Source organism: Trematomus bernacchii, unplaced genomic scaffold (assembly GCF_902827165.1).
Source record: "Trematomus bernacchii unplaced genomic scaffold, fTreBer1.1, whole genome shotgun sequence".
Lineage (NCBI taxonomy): Eukaryota > Metazoa > Chordata > Actinopteri > Perciformes > Nototheniidae > Trematomus > Trematomus bernacchii.
In genome coordinates this window covers 3880666-3898589 of record NW_022987616.1, presented here as the reverse complement: position 1 = coordinate 3898589, position 17924 = coordinate 3880666, and the positions used below count along the sequence as shown (strand labels likewise).

At 42.2% G+C, this 17924-nt stretch overlaps 1 protein-coding gene across 1 annotated transcript in view; it reads right to left on the bottom strand.

The window, feature by feature from the left end:
- Positions 1–17280, bottom strand: part of ctnnd2a (catenin (cadherin-associated protein), delta 2a) — a 208383-nt gene extending 191103 nt beyond the window's left edge. The window contains 1 exon segment of the mRNA XM_034132641.1: positions 16987–17280. The gene's annotated coding sequence lies outside the window, so the exon portion shown is untranslated.
- Between the last annotated feature and the right edge of the window lie 644 nt (positions 17281–17924).

Genomic DNA, 17924 nt, shown 5'->3' with positions numbered 1-17924 from the left:
CTTTTTCCATTCACCTCTTAAACACTTATGGGAGACGGAGAGAAGAAAAAGGAGAAAGAAGAAGACATTACGCAGACAGAGAGCAATGAGGGTATAGTGGGTTCGGCAGATAACCTTGACCGTGATAGACATCAAAAGCTGTCTTGTAGGTAAGATATGATTGGCATTCAGAGGGGATAGAGGCCAACATTTACCTCAGTGTTATCTCTGAGACAGCAGGCCTGAGTCTGCCTGTGATCTAATGAAAGAGAGCATTCCTCTGTGACAGGACCAATAGGGAGAATAAGATGTACAAGGAAAGAAAAATGGGTGGTCCATTTTTTCCACTGACTGTTAAAATGCTAACGCAGCCACACAAACACAGGGCTTCAATAAGCGTATCCTCTGCTCTAATTCTCTGCCTCCTTCTGAGATAGCTTTGTGGTTCTTGTTTGCATTTCACTCCCCAATCAACACTGTGATGTCACCCCCCACCCCTCCACACCACCACCACCCACCCCCGATAAATAAGTAGGGCATCTACTTGGAGAGTGCGGGATCAAAACTGACAGGTCAGTGTTCAAAACAAGCGTGATAGAAAAAGAGAAAAAGAGAGAGAGAATATGAGATGCAAGGAATGAAACAGCAGAGGCAGGAGAGAAAGAAAAGCGTGTGTGAGAGGGAGAGAGACTTCACAGATACCCTGCTGCAGTCTGATAATCATGTGAGCCTCTGTGAGTTTCAAACACAATCTGCTCGCACATGCACTCACACAAACACACACAGTGTATTTAAATGTGTTGCATAACTAGCTGTTTTAGAAACCAAAATAGATCGGTCCTACTGTATAAATAAATGCAGTGCCTGAGTAGTTGACCAGCTGGGAAAATCTGGGTTGGAAGGTGAAATCCTATTATTGTTTCTCCCCACTAACCCTACTTGTGCGTGCCCTTGAACATAGCGCCGATGCTTTGATGATACTCTAGTGACCACCAGAACCAACAGCAGCTACAAGTAGTAAACACATGTTTCTTGTTTACTTGTCAGTTCAAATTCTAACTTATTAACAAAATATGTTTCAAGGAAATAAATCATCTGTAGCACTAACTTGATTTATTTTAAGATGCGAATGGACTCTTCATAAAAAGCAAGTATGTCAAAGTGTGTCACTACAAACATGCTGTTTCCTTTAACCTATTAGAAATGAATTGATTTGCTCACATGTCGTTGCAAATATCTTTTGTATTTTCTTGGCTATAATGAGACTTGTACTAAAGTTGCCTCAAAATCAAAGAACACTGTCTTCTCATTTTGCTCTATGAACAACTGGTCCGTTTTTCATGAAAAATCTTTAGTGTGTCCAATGTTTTCTGCAAGACATTTCCCTACACGTTACAGTGGTGTCACCTAGCCTGTACTGTCTGCATGTGAGATATATAATAGCGTGTCCAGCATAGAGACTGTTACTCCTATTGGAACAATGCAACCCCCTGTGGAGAAATAGGATTAACATTAGAATGAATGATGATGAATTTCCTTTGAAAAGTGCACCGGATTGACTCTTTATCATGTAAGTTCTGGTGCTCAATATGTTTGCCCCCTGTGATATAAAGGATATCGTGATACACTGCATCGTTAACTCTAACTCAAAAGAAGTGCATATTGCGACTTCAATCTGTCCACAGCAGTAGCTTTCCATTTATAATGCAGCTAGCCACAATGTAAAGTTATATTGCATTCACCCAGAGAACTCACTACTATATGAAACGCCACAGTAGAGAGGCTGTGCTGTGGCACGACAGGAAGAGTATACCTCTGAGACTCGGATAAGAGAAGCCGGGAGCTGATGGAAACATGGCTTTATCATCACACATCCTCACATCCTATCCCTCACAACCTTGACATTTAATGCATAATTTACATGAGGTGCCACTGCCAAGCACACACATGCTGCCGTCATTATGTTGCAAAAGATATCCTGCATTTACATAAAAGAGATATGAAACCACCTGTAAATAAAGATCAGACTGTGACTTAATCACTGGCTTTCAATATATTAAGAGCCTCTACCTAGCTTCAGAAAATGCTAGTATGACACTAATAATCTAGTCAAAAAGGATAATAAAGCAGCAACTCAACAGAATACAAAAAGAAACAAGGATTAAAATGCATGGAGGAGACAATGGAGAAGGCTTTGTCTTCACCTGATTCTCAATTGCATTAGAACTGATAAGGTTGTGGACAAGTCCTATAATAGGCTTTGCACTTTGCAGTTAATTTGCGTTAAATGTCAGTGTTATTAGGGATTTTAAACATTTAGAGATCCAATTACTTAGAACTTTTAATGGAAGGTTACTTTTCTTTTTCTCTAACACCACCATTAGTAAGAAAGTTCATCAAATGCATTCCAATGTTAGTTGAATCAGTATACAATTTAGACTTAACTCATTAAGTAGGCATACATTTAAAACAGATTGTGTTTTAAATATATGAACATGATTCTGGTAGCATCTGATGTGTGTTGCATGTGAACAGTTGACATCAATTTGCACAAGCCCACAGATGGAGGTGAGGGCACACATGGAAGGCTTGGATGTTATTTCCATGCTCTTCCAGCTGTGCGGAGCTGAAAGTCTTCCTGCTGCTAGTGTTTGATCCCACCGAGATGCCGTACAGCTGTCAGAAGAAGGGAGATCCCACTGGGACTGTGCCGCCTCAGTGCTATCAGCATGACGTCACCCTCTCACTCTACTCTCACTCTTCCTCGCTGTCACTCCTGCCTCCATCCCCCATTTGCTGATCTTTATCACACCCTTTCCTTTCCTCTCTTTCTTCATGTCTGTTGTTACGTCTTCTCTTCATCTTCTGCCATTTATGAATGTCTTTAACTGTGTTGTAAATTAATGGGTATCTGGGTTCCCTTTTGTTGCATATCTCTGTTGTGTTTGCTGCTGCACTCGCCATCTAGCATCTGTCACACTATTACCAGTATTATAATAACCATTCTATATGTCTGACATGGGAACGTCTGTACATGTGTATGAAAAAAATAAAAATAAACTGTTGCTGTGCCGGCATTTCTGTCTTCATGTTGTTGTCCTATTCTCCTCCTTATCAGCCCCTGAACACATTCCTACAGACAAATGCGTGTGTGTGTGTGTGTGTGCGTGTGTGTGTGTGTGTGTGTGTGTGTGTGTGTGTGTGTGTGTGTGTGTGTGTGTGTGTGTGTGTGTGTGTGTGTGTGTGTGTGTGTGTGTGTGTGTGTTAGCTATAATTGCAAATGTGCAAATGTTTGTTTGGCAATGCCTGAATAAGTGCGTAACAATGTGAAAGTGTGTGTGTGTGTCTGTCAGGGAAATAGAGGGAGATAGGGAGGGGAAGGGAGGGGAAGAGAGGGAGTCAAGGCATTTTGTGCTCGCTCTCTCCGGGTCCAAAGCCCTTGGGTGTCACAGAAGAGTTCCACTGTGTTAATCTCTGTGTAATAACTGAATCACAGGGAAAACAATAGTGCTATGGGTCCCTTTTTTTTTGCAAGCCAAAAGGCCTCGGGGCAGCAGGTTATTCTGTGTACAGAATGTGTGTACTCACATGCACAATGCATGCCTAAAAAGTGTAAGCCAGACATAGAGCATTGTGCCAAATCTGAAATGCAAGTTAAAGATATTCTTCTCCTTTAATCCTGATTCATGCTTTCTAAACAAAGACACGCATCGGAGACAGGACGGAACATTCAATTAATTATAAATACAAAACATTGTGCAGGACATAAGATAACAGAGGATGATCCGGGTGTATTTTGTTAGCATTGTAACATTCAGAGATGCAGTCTCAAGTCCCTGCTGTTCAATTGTCATTAAAAAGCATTCAGGGTATTATTTCTCTCTCCTTCTCTCCGCTCCTCTGAAGTGTGATCAGGCTCTTAGTGTGTGCTATTGCTGCAAGAGACATATGGGACCTCAGTGAGCTGTTAACCTCGTGGCTTGACTTTGCCCTCTACCAGTGTGTGTGTGTGTGTGTGAGTGTGTGTGGGTAATAGATAGACAAAGACAGACAGAAAGATACATTGCTGGATTCAGAAGAGAGAGAAAAGAGTAATGTATGGTGCGTTGGTCCCCCAATGTCCCTCACTTAGAAGCTTTTATACAGCTGTGCCTGAATAACAGAATCAAGCCTTCAATATCATTTAAGTGTTGGTTCAATACACCAAGTCTATTCAAGTGCTTGTTAGAAGCATCAAGAGTTGAACACAAAAGCCGACAAAACATGCCGCCCCCATGTGATGGCCTTGATATACTGCAGACGATAAGTACAGTCGGTCTAGTCGCATTACGTGAACAATGGTTCCCAAGGAAACAAACAACAAATCAGGCTTGGAAGTGAGGAGAAATGAATGTGTTGCCAAAAAGATAAACCTGTTGAAACGCTAGGAAGTAGAACTAAAAAAGAATAACAATTACGAGTAATGATTAACAATGCAAGACCCATCAGAAAGCTGTTTGGTTGATGGGACAAATCCAAATGAGAAGATCAGATTGCCTGACAGCCATGTGTCCTTTTTGCCTGGATTTGGAAAACACTTTTGCACGGAGGCGGAAAAAAAGGGAGAAGAAGCAGAGGTAGAAGAATAAGATTAAGAAGACTTGTGGGAGATACTCTGTAAGTCTTCAGAAAAACAAACTAATTTCTCCGCAGCGTTTGCATGCACAAACACATTATTATCACACCCACAAGCACACAAATATGCACTGACTAAATGACTGCGATAAACTACAGAAAAACATCTCACAGCCGTGAAGGCAACACGGAGAATAATCAATAGCAAAAAATGTACACCATGATGCACTTCTGCAGTGATAAACATCTAAGAATCAACCTTGGTTTGTAATCGATTGTGATTGGCTGGAGCTTGTTCATTATGTTCATTTAACATTGAGTGGATTTAGACACCTCTGAATCAATGTACTCGCTGCATTTACATCAATAAGCAATCTTTTTTCATATCCTTTCCACAGCTGGCAACAAAGAAATAAAGCAATATATACAATAAGTATGAATGTACTTTATATGGCATTCCCCAGCCGGATTGTATGACAGGCTGCTAGTATAGAAACTCATTTCAAATTCATATTTCCCCTCCAACAGGTCATAATGATCCCCCTTAAATGATAGATCCCTTTCCTCTTCTCTAGGCCACAGGTAATGAGATCTCCCCTATCTCAGTATTCATATACATGCCTTTGTCACATTAATTATTAAATGTGGAAAATAAATATGAATGAATATGAAAAATAAATCGCAGTCAAGCCATGGAAATAAGACACAGTACACATTGAATAAATGAGATAAAAAAAGTATTGCCAGAATGACAGCACGCTCTGCCAATTCTAAACTACAGACACTTCCTCCTACTGAGGAACTGCAGACAGTATCTACAGTCATATTAGTGTATTATTCATCAAACAGAATCACTTCTTCTTCTTTCTATACTTTGATGTAGCTACACCTTCCAAAGTCTAATCCTCTACTGTGATCTCTATGCTGTCATAGCAACCAAACAATGCTAATAGTAACAATGGTTTCTGGATGGCCACTTGCTGCTGACCCCCGCTGTGTTGTGTCACAAAACTAGACAGACATAATGTAATGAATAGACTATGTGAGTAAAAGTGACGACCAAGGGGTCCAGGTGAATCGGGAGACACTTTCAACGGAAAGAAAGATGTTCAAGCTCCCAGAATATTTAGCTTCTGCCCCTCTGACGTGTGCTCGATCAATGCACAGCTCGTGGGACACTGTTCTGTAGCTAAATCTGGCCTTTGACCTTCTTAAAGGGTACATTAGTGTGAAAAACTTTGACCTATTCCTGACCCAGCACACAATGGGAAACAAGTCATCCAGTCTCTGGTTTTGTCACATCTTGAGTACTGTCCGGTCATATGGTCATCAGCAGCAAAAACACATATACAGAAATTACAAATAGCTCAAAACAAGGCTGCCAGACTAGCTCTCCACTGTTCGAAGCGCACTCATATTGGACTTATGCATAGAAATCTATCATGGCTTCCGGTTGAGAGACGTCTGCAATCTCGTGTTATCACTTTTCTCAGAAATGTCCAATTTAGCAAAAAAACACTGTATTTTTATGATCAAATAGTTTACACAAGAGACGAGCATGACCAGCTACATCAGGCCATCTACTGGCACCTAAACCCAGGACAAATCTTCTGTGACTTACAGAGCTATAAAGGAATGGAACTCATTGCCAAACTACCTTGCTGAAATAGAGTCCAGAGCCTCTTTCAAGAAGAGATTGAAGGGCCATCTACTAATGACCATGTACCCTTGTGAACTGTGAACCCTAATTGAATTCTACCTCATGCTTTGCACTGGTGGGTGGGTGTCTTGTGCACTCATCCTTGGCTGAGATTGATATTGAAAGTGGATGAGATTGTTGATGATGTTGGTGAAGTTGTTAATGATGTCTGTCTTGAATAGTGTTGTATTGTTGTATTATTGTTGTATTGTTTTAAGTGTCGGACCCCAGGAAGAGTAGCTTTTGTCAAGAGCAAAAGCTAATGGGGATCCTAAATAAACATAAACATATAAACATAATGCCATACACTAAAAATCACACCCATGTCATTTATGGTGGTTTTTTTACATGTAAAATAATATTGTGGTTTTAGTTGTTGTATGCTTTCTCAAGGAAAAATAAATTGTATTTGCGTGCATCACGTGTACACATACTGTTTATGTGAGCCTGACATGTGACCTTTCTCTACTGAGACCCAATCACTCGGCCAACAAAGAGTGTCCACAGCTGGGCGTGAGGTTGACGCTGGCTGGGGAGGTTTGTGGAGACCTCTGTGCTGTCTCTCGCCTCCTGCTGCCTTAAATAATGTTCCATAAAGGGAGAACAAGTAGCACTGCCTGACTAACCACCAATGGAAATTCAATTTGCTGCACAGCATGACTACAGAACATCCCACGCTGGATACAGAACAGGGAAGTGTGCGTTTCTGTGTTTCTATTGTACATTCATGTGTGTGGTTGCGTACGATGTGTGAGTGTGTGTCTTGTCCACAAAATTAACTTCACAGACCCATCAAAAGTCTCACTACATGGGGGGAAAAAGGAATTGACTTTTTCTAAAACAGGGTTTGTTTCAATACTCTCCCGGTGGAAGACGTGGAAATGATGCAACGACTTGAAACACTTGACGGGATCTAAAACTCACCCCCCACCCCCTCTCTGTCATAACGGTTTAAAGCTTGCCGTAATGGCGGGCGAGGAACCTCGAAAAAGATCAAAGTAAGACACCTCACTGTGCCTTTGGTTTCATTAGACCTTGTGATCCCAGATGAAGCAACAGATCAACAAACGTGTCACGCATCAGCTAAGAGGTAGTTTGAATCCTTTTTATTTTTAGTATAGCCTTACTTTCTTAGTTTAAAAACAAGGCAGATGTTCTTTTATAAATAACCTCTGAGTAGACTATGTGAGACAACGTAAAGACAAAGGAGTCCAGGCGAATTGGGAGACATTTTCAACTGAAAGAAATATGTTCAAGCTCCCAAAAGAGTTAGTTTTTGCACCCTGAAGTGTGTTTGATCGAGGCACTGAATGCATGCAGCTCACGGGACACTGTCCTGTAGCTAAATCTGGCCTCTGACCTTTCTGACCAGCAGTAGAGTTAAATGTTAGTGAAAAACGTAGACTTATTCCTAACCCAGCACACAATGGGATTCATAAAAAGTCAATTCCAAACACTACAAATCACAACTAGGTCATTTGAATGTGACCTTTTAAATAAAGAAACTCTAATATTGACCAAGAATAAGAGTGCGGATAAGGTAACCTGCCTACAATAAATGGAATCCCTATCTTTGCTTGCTGTGCCTGCAAAATCAATATCATTTTTCATCCATTGGCGAGACCGATGAAGTCCATTTATGTATAAAAACTTCTGTGAGCAAAAGGTTTCTTTGCAGAGCGCACTGAGAAAACCTCTTCTATCATTCCATGTCTGCCGTGCAGGTCAAATTAGTTGAATTAATATCACATGAACAAACTGGTAGCCGTGCAGCAGGGGGTTTTCTGGCAATGGCTCGTTCTTTTCCTGCAGCCTATTTGCCTGAGTGTGTGTAGAATTCCCTGCCTACAAAGTGGATTTTTGTTTCAACTATCGCGTATATAATCAATTGTTTGTCTCTTGTTTTTAGAATATGTGTCGTCTTCTCTATCTGCAGCCCTCTGAGAGAAGGCGGGCGGAGAAAAGAGAGATGAGAGTGACAGAAATGGTGTCTTTGTGCAATTTCTGTGCATTTCTGGGAATCTGCAAGTCCTTTTTTTCAACCTCTTTCAAAGACCTCTCTCTCTGACAAATAAAGACTTTGACTCCAAATCTCTGGCAGACGCCCAAATCCGGCAGATTTCGAGCCTAATTGGCCCAAACAACAGCGAGGGGTATCTTGTCTCTGCAAATGACTGTAGCATTTTGTAAAGAACGAGAGCAGCATTTGTTTGGTTTGTTTAAAACCTTTGGCAAATAAAACCTAGAATGAGCATAGCTGCATGCAGATAAGACACATACTGTATAAGCCAGCTGTGGTTATACAATAAATGACAGAACAAGTTAAAAAACAGATGCCATTTGAAAATGCCAGGTCACCACCACTTTGTTCATCTTTCCTTTTTTCTTTTTTAATGGAGCGTCGTCAGTAACCCACGCATGACCTGGTTTTTTCCTGAGTAAATGTGAAAGCAGTTGTTGGTTTAAAGATCAAACCTCCTCCGCTTCTTTGGTCTTCACTTGATCAGCCATAAGATCTGTACCATCGAACAGCAATGACAAAAGCATGCCAAGTCAGCCTCTCTTTTCTTAGATGTCTCTTAACACACATATCTCCAGCAGATTTCAGCAATAATTGGTACACAAAACAGTAAGGGGTGTCTCGTCTTTCGCCAACATTTCATGAAAAGCCTGTGGGACACGTTTTTTTTGTCACGCTTGAAAAACATTACAAACCACAAAATGTTTTTCACTTGAAGCAAGAGACAGCCGAGCTGATGTACTACTGCGGTGCCGCTGTGTACATTCGCTGTGGAAATTCATGAGCTGCACAATATCTGAGTTAATTTATATGCGGATATCAACAGAGAGTTGCTTGATGAATTATACATAGCAGATGCGAGCCACAGAAGACAGATGAGTGAAATTAATGTGCACTTGCTATTCTAGATCCTGGCCACATTTGGGATCAAACCCATGCGAGAGATATCAGGCAATGGAGGAGTAACGTCAAACGCTATTTATGAGGCAATTTAATGCCATATGAGTAGGAACGGCATTCACTTCGCTGACAAAGAAGTCTGAATTCTGTACTTCCTTATTAAACACTCCTGGGGGAAACAAGGGTTCACCGATCAACGTATCACATCTCCAGCTTCACGAGAGCTCTAAAGGTTTTTTTTGGAATAAGTCTTTCTATTTGCTAAAGAACAATTAAAGAAATCCCACTGCAAACTACAGAGACTTAGTTATTGTTGTCCCTTAATACTCATACCCTAAAATGACTTAATTAAATTCATAGCCTCAATTCATACAGTTAAATTGTCATTGCCCCCTTGACAATCTAAATGTAAACCATATGAACTTGAACTGAGACACATGGATATATTTGGATAATAAAACAACATTGTGTTATATGTAGAGGGAATATTACACTTTTGTTTACAAGGCTGAAGAGGAAAGGGCATAGTAAGATATTTGAGAACACAATTAAACAGTTTAAATAGAGGGAAAAGTGTAAACTGAGTAAGCCTACAGAGATAAAAAGTAAAGGGATGTAATTTGAGAGCACAAATTACAAATCTGAGATAACATCTTAGCACAGAAATGCTTTATTACCCTACTATCCTGCTTGTTGAATTTCATTACCAAGTTCCTTATGTACATATCTTTACATGACGCATTTCTCTTCTCTGTGATGTTTAATTCATCAGCTTCACGACAAAACATGCATCTACATCTTCATCATTATTTTTCTCTGAATAACTTCATGTTCCTGTGGCTCTCTGGAGCACAACAGTCCACAGGACGTCCAATATATTTTAATCTGAATACTCCCGATAGTGGAAACCTGTTATGTTAAAGAATGTATTTTGCTGCCCGGCGTGCTGTATAACAAAGGATGCCTCAGGAAGAACTGGGCATAAATAAAAATGCTGAATATCAGGACGGAGCGCATACAGCTTACACTGACACGGGTGTTACTCGGAACAAGCACAATGTGTAGCTAGCAGAAAAACCTGCCTTTGTTAACTCAGGGACTGTGAAATGAAATCGAATAATGTGGACAGCAGGAGCCGAGGCTCGGCTGAGGATGTAGCTCTCCAGTGTCAACACACATCAATAAACAACCTAATAAAAAGCCCTGTGGTCAAAACATTATTTCAGCTGCCGTTCTCCGCTCAGACTTGCTGAAAAACGCAGCTAAGTCCTCACGGAACAAATCGAGCAGAGTCCTACTGTACAGGTGGTTGCTGTGCGTTCAGCATGTTATATACATTTACAGCTCCTCTAACCCTTTGTCTTGTCTTCCTCTCGCTTCTGATCTATGACTCTCTCGCTGTCACTGTTCTCTCCTTCCATTGATCGAGGTGGACACATATCCACACACACATAAAACCCACACAGCAGGGCAATAAAATAAGGTGGCAAATCCATTAAAAGGCCGTTTTGGTGCGATCCTTATCTCTTCCTGTCTCTGTCTCTCCCATCATTTCCATCAAATCCCTCTCCAAAGATGTGAGAGAGCATTTGATTGACAGGTGGAAGTAGCCACAGCAGTACACAGCTGATAGGGATCAGCGTGTCTGCTGCTGATGGGCATTTATACCACTTGGCTGGCCTCAAGCTTTTAAGATGAAACACCTCTCTGTGGGTGTGTGTGTGTGTGTGTGTGTGTGTGTGTGTGTGTGTGTGTGTGTGTGTGTGTGTGTGTGTGTGTGTGTGTGTGTGTGTGTGTGTGTGTGTGTGTGTGTGTGTGTGTGTGTGTGTATGTGTGTGTGTGTGTGTGTGTGCGCGTGTGTGTGTGTGTGTGTGTGTGTGTGTGTGTGTGTGTGTGTGTCAGTGGGGGATAAAGGATTACCCAAGAAGTAAGCATATATAGAATATAAGTTTTGGGTTAGAGTCAGGTTTTAATATCAACCAGTTATTAAAATAAAGAACCATATGTGTTCAAAAATGCTGGCTGACCCATTACCTTTTCTAATGCCAAATAAGGACAACTACTGAACCAGGCTCAACAGACCATAATGACACCCATCTGAGAAGTAAAGTGAGGAAAAATGTTATCTTCAACATCAGAGAGAAAAATCATGAAACAGCTGTGTCTCAAAATGCAAATGCATTATGGTAACTTTCTAATACATAGTTGAAGATAAGGCCTTACTAAGACAATACTTTTATTTCTGAAATGAAGCTCGGAAGAAAACTCAAGTGTCAAATGCAGCACCTAATATTTCCCTTGCCTGTAGTTTGGGAATACAAACACAAAGGCAGCAGGTGTGAAAAGCTCTCTACTGTAGCTTTCCAATTAGATTATATTATGGGGACCTTATTTCCTGTGCTTGACATCAATGACACTGTGTGTGTGTGGATGGAAAAGCAATGATGTGTGCGTACAAGGAAAGACAAGAAATGACACACACACACACATACTTGCATACACATTCGGGCGCAGGTGTTCATCAAACACGTTATTTCCCACTTGACCAGCCAGAAAGATAATACTATGTTGCCGCGCAAAGAGACGCAGCATCAACAATACACCTCTCCGCTTCCTGCCATGTAACGTGTCATTATGTCAAAGCTTCTTTTTTTTTAATCTGCTCCTTGCAAATCCCACTTCAGCTTTAACAATTTCTCCTCACACCTGATGCACTTGTTGCAAAACCCCCACGATTTTTTCCATCTTCATTAGACCAGAGGGCAGTGTCGTACTACTGGGAGTTTAACGATGCACTCAATCTACGTTTTGATTAGAATTTCGATGCTAAGGTCACAATTAAATATGATTTTTGATTTTAAATTCTTTTGTTGAGCTATGACGGCTTTGCCAAGGATGCAATAAAGATCACAATAACACACATACATGCACAATCCAACACTGGGCTGCATTTTCACTCAGGGAAATCATGATGATCTGTGTTCCAGCTATGGTTCCTCTTTGATGCCCAATTAACTCAGGCAGACCTGGCTAGCTGATCCAATTATTATTTCAGCTTAGCAAGTACAGTGTGGCAGGCGCAGAGGTGATGTCATGGCTAGGCAACCGCCGACGCACTGCTCTCACTGCAGGCCCTGCACTAAATACATACCATTAGGTTAAAATGCAGCGTTTTCAGTTAATATAGCATGGTGCAACTCTGTGTCACATTGTGCTTTTTCTCCTTCACACCTTTCTGTCACTTCCTGCGTTTGACGATTCCTGGTCTCTCACTCTGCCGACTGCTTCTTCCTCTTCTCGCTGCACAGAAACCTCTCTTACTCCCCAATGAGCTCTCCATTGTCCCACATCTTTCCTTTACCCCCCCATATCTTTTCATCATTTACCCCTTTCCTGTGAATTCCATCTTCTCTCACCTGAATCCTAACCACCTCTTCTCTCTTCATGCTTTCTCACAACAAATCATTTAATTCCTTCCTGCTTCCGTTTTTTTAGTTTCTTTGTTTTCCCTTGCACTAAAGACTGAAGGGAAGGAAGAATAATAATGGAGTTTGGGGGGAGATGAGGGCAGTTGGCTGACAGAGAGAGTCCCATCTGCAGTGAGCTCATTAGAAGATGGGAGGAGAACACGGAGGCATCCACATTTCTCTCTATATCTGTCTCTATGTCTATATGTGTGTCTTTCTCTGTCCTCAAATACCATGCTCTCATTTATCACAAACATATCCGACACACAGTCAATTGTTTTACTTTTTACCACCTTGCAGTACCATGAGGCCATACATTTTTACTACATGTGGAATCAGTGGAAATCAAGCCATAAATCCAAAGCATTGTTAAAGCTGGACAACTGTTCTTCTTCTCTGACTTTTGCAGTGTAAGAAGGAGTGTGATGAATTACTGATAGGAAAATGCTCAAAGCTGAATCTCCAACTACTGCCTGAGCTTGACCCTGCTTTTGTGCATGAAGCCTTAAAGCTAGCTGACAGGGCCTTGAGTCTTAACACCTCTCTCCAAAGGTGGGCAAAATAAGTCATTGTCCTTTATCGCATTTGCCTAAATTCTGCCATTTTCAGCCACTTGAATGTAAAGTGCAAGTGCAGATTAAAACTGGCAAACCATGCCGGTTGCACGTTCCAGTCCGATCTGCATTAATGTAATGACACTGCCCACTCCTTTCACCTCTAAACTACAAATAATTATTTCCATTTTCTATGGCTTTAATGTGAAGGTCAGCAGATGGCGAGGATACACTAATGGAGCTGGGAAGCATGAAAAAAGCATGGTGTCCATTTTTTGTATTTTTAAACAGAAGGTTATTCAACTGATCCCCAAACACTAACATTACTCACCCTCCCTCGCAAAAAGGGTCAAAAGGTCAGCGACAGCCAACATCTTTTGAGCTGTGAGGGATTCTGCTCAAGGACTCTCAAGTGATAAACATGAATCACTGCGAGTCAAGTGTTTATCTTTCAAACTGTGGGATACAAGGTAAGAAATTAAAGAATCACCAACCTACTCACAGCATGGGTGGATACATTCCTGATACAGGAAGCTATTCAATTCCCACTGCGTGATAACAAAGCCATGATAAATCGATTTGAATGATAAATACAATTGTAACATCTCCACTGTTACCTGGACATCCACATTGGGTGCCCTGCACAGCACCCTTGAAGGAAAGAAGAGTGATATCTCGGGTTTAATGGTGCATAACATGTATGTAATCTTGTAACAATTCCACAGTAATGGGGATATCGTAAAAGTGTCCATTAGCCGTGGCACATCAGCGTTCTTTATGTCATTAAACAAGCTCATGAGAAACCCGTCACCAACGCAAGCATCAAGTCAGCTGATAGATGAGCACGCCGAGGCTGTCAATTAGCACCCCCCCCCCCCGCCCGCCCTGTGTCCATGAATATGCAATCAATGCAATCGGCAAGTATGGATCAAATGTCAGCCGTCTGCCTGAGGCCCATTCACATTTCATTTTAGTGAACATATGGAAGAAAGCACGAACAACATGTAGCACATAACAGAGCTCGATGGCATCAAAGTGTTACATCAAAGCTCTTCTTGACAGTTCTACTGTTGTCTCTTGACTTATGTTGCTTTCTTTTCTTTAATCAAGTAGTAATATTAGATAGAAAGGACATGAACATACACAAGTATATAAGAAAAGGAAGCTATTTTTGGTGTGTTCAAAGACAAATAAGGTTGTGAATTTCCTTTCGGAGTGTTTATAAAAGATGCAGTCAATACAACAATAGCTTTTTCCCCATCTCATGTTGACAAACCAGCAGCATCAGATGTTGCCTCTGGGCTTGTGTCACACCTCAAAGAGGTGCCATATGTGCCACCAGGCCCCAGAGCTCCTCTGGAGGAAACTCATTTGTGCATTTTAAACAGTCAGCTAATCTAATATTTAGGGTCTTTGAAACAAATGAAACAATACTGGAGAGACAGACTGGGCTCCCACATGTTTAAAATCTCTGAGTCAAATTGTCCTCCAAACAGCGATGTGGGAAAGGATGTGCCCGTGTTCAAATAATAAAAGTACAGAGTGACACTCGGGAGAAGAACTTTTTGAACTTGTCTACTTTGAGGTGAGGTCAAAGGTCACGTTTCAGTGTAAGACCCCCTGGACCTGGTTGAAATTCAGTGACTTTCTCATTGACAGGTGCTCCAGGTCCTGCTGCTGATGCTGTCTTACATATCAAATGAATTGTTGTTGTGAACAAGTGAAAGGGATGAAAACAGTGCCAACCCAGTGAAAGATTGACATCCTGTTATTAAGTATAAGATATCAAAATGACATCAGAAGATCAAATTTGTGGGCTGACAAATTTGACTAGTCTTCATGTCGATATACCACAGTTACTGCACCGTTTTCTAAAGCATTACACACAAAACGGAGCTACTTTGCAGCTCGGAGAGATGATTTTGAGGCAAAACCTTTTCTGCACACAATTGGCCAAACATCAAAGCAGCCATTTGAAAGAGGAGTTCCAACCTCTCTTGATCTCTATCTTTGCTCATTTCACATGTCGAGAAGTGGCCTACAGCATGGGGGGAAATACAAATACATCTTTGCTGTATCAGATATGATAAATTCACAACATCATTGCACCAAACCCCACCCCACTTGTCAAATACAAACTAAACAGTTACAGTATTTTCATTTCTGACCCTGCTGTGCTTCAGGGAGGATAACTAATTCAAAGTCTTCCCTCCCTATCCTCAGCAGCTCATCCCAGCAGCTCTTTGGACTGTCATCAGCAGTCCATCCTGTGGACGCCTGCCAGTAGCCCCTCTGTCCGATCAATAGGCACCGGCGGCTAGCTTTCCCCCTTTTGCTCTCTCTCCCTCTCTGCTACCTCGGTATATAGAGGCTGCTCTGTTCTGCCGGCGCAGCATAGTGATTAGGCATTAGGCCTGCGCTGCTGTGTGAATTAGCTTAATCTGTGTCCGCGATGAAGGACGAGGCTTTTCATGCCCACTGGAGACATTCACTGGACATAAAAGAAGCTAATCTTTAGGACATTTAGAGGGGGTGAGAGTGTGTGTGAGGGAAACAGGGATTGCTTGAGACAGTTCCCACAGTGATTTTTGTTTTAAATCCATCCAAGTTTTTGAAGATGTGTGGCAAGGTGAGTGTTATACTGTCATCCCTCAAAGAACAGGAGAAGTGGATAACATGCAGGTGGAGAAATAGAGAGAAAATCTATATTCCCATATTCCTGCAGCAGAGGTCAGTTTAAGGGGAATTAGAGGGGATTGTATTGAACATGGAAGCTTACCTGGCCACAGAGGAAGCTGCCTAACCTGAAGTGCTAAACCCAAAGTGTTATACTTTCAAACACTGACAAAAGACAAAGGAGTTAATGTGATATACCTGAGCGCACTCTTTCCCTCTCTGTGCTTCCTCTGTCCAGCATGCACCTGTCCAAGTGCTGACATGCACTAGGATGAACATGAACCCACAGCATGCCTAACAGCAGAAACCCCAGCCCTCCTCCTCCTCCTCCTCCCCCTCCTCCTCTTCCTCCTCTCCTCCACATCATCTGCTGGATATATTGTACGCCCTTGACAAACTGCCAGTGCACAATCCCCCCTCCTGCAAATGTCTACTGATGAAAGCCCAAGTACAGCCGTAGTCTTACCCATACTCTTATCCTTGTATCACCTTTCCTGCTCCCGCACCTCACAGACAAAAGGCAATTCCATAAAAAAACGTAACAAGCATCAGTGGACAGAGATTTATAAGCAATAATCTACCCTATAATACCCAAGGCACCTGTTTGGCCCCAGTAATAAATCATATTCCAATCCATACTAGGCCATAATATCTTGTGCAGATAATTTTAAGGAAACAACAAGTTAACTTCTGGTAACAATGGACTTCCCCAAACAAATCATCCGGCTATGGAGAGCAACCCTTTTTGTTTACACGGTGCTTTTCACACCTTAAAAGCACTTTTACGCACAACCAATGGGGAATGTGGGTCAGCTGGAGCTAAATATCTGTAGAGTGTTGGGTGATCCGAGCACAGCCGGACGCTTGTGTCTGAGAGGAGCGTGTTATCAAAAGCAGATCACCAGCACTTTCCCAAAATCACCCACCATACATGATCAAGAAGTCATTTCCTGCGCATCGCCAAACTACGATCCACTTTGGGGAATGAAAACAGACTAAACACACAGACCTGTCACCTCCTTGCTGTCTGCCCGATCACATTAAGTCTACAGCAGGGAACATAACGGGATGACCTACCGAAATGAGATCCTGTGCACTGTCAGCGTCCGGCTTCCCCTCGTTTCCCTCGTGCCCCTGGTCCGCCTCTCCTTCCAGTCAATCCGCAATGTGCTCAGATCAGATCACAACGGATTGGTGCGCCTTTTCGCTGCGTCCTGCTTCCAGAGTTGCCGGGGATGGAGCGACCATTTGCCGGGATCCTGGGCCGGGGGTGCGAGGCTGAGGCATCCGCAGGGAAGAGGAAAGGGATGTGGAGGAGACAAAGGAGGAAGAGGCGAAGCGCTGGGTGCGAAACGCGAGAAAGAACGAAAGAGAGGAAGAGACGGAGAGAGAGGAGAGCAGCAAAGCACTGCAGCGACGGGGAGGAAACACCGCCGGAGAGGAGGCAGACAGCAGCTCCCTGACTCTCTCCCGCACTCGCTCACGCACATGCGCGCGCGAAACATTGCAATCATATAAGGATACGGAGCGCCATCTGCAGGTGGCGCGTGGTGGTGAGGTTGGGAGTTGTCTCATGCATTTCATGTGTGTTAATGAGCATATTTAAACTGTGATTTATTTTTCATTTTTGACAGGGTGTGTGTGTCAGTGTACCTCCACGGGAAAACCTTTCTTTTATTAATTGTTCTGACTGACATTTCTCCAAATTCTACATCATAGCAAGTGCTGTGTGCATGTCATTACTTTCGAAGGTCATCCTTGGCAACAATTAGAACACACACAAGCAATAATTTAGGCTTACTTTGACCTTGACCCTTCGTCCTACCCTCAATACATCTTCAACCCTTTGCCAAATTCTGGTTTCATCATATAATTACCTTATAAGGATGTGATTCAATTCTTATGTGGGAGATTAGTCCACATATGTGTACAGATGTTTCCCCTCAACACCACCGCCACTTACCCCACCCATGTTGTCATACACCGCCCCTTCCCCCCTCTGCACATATTCACAC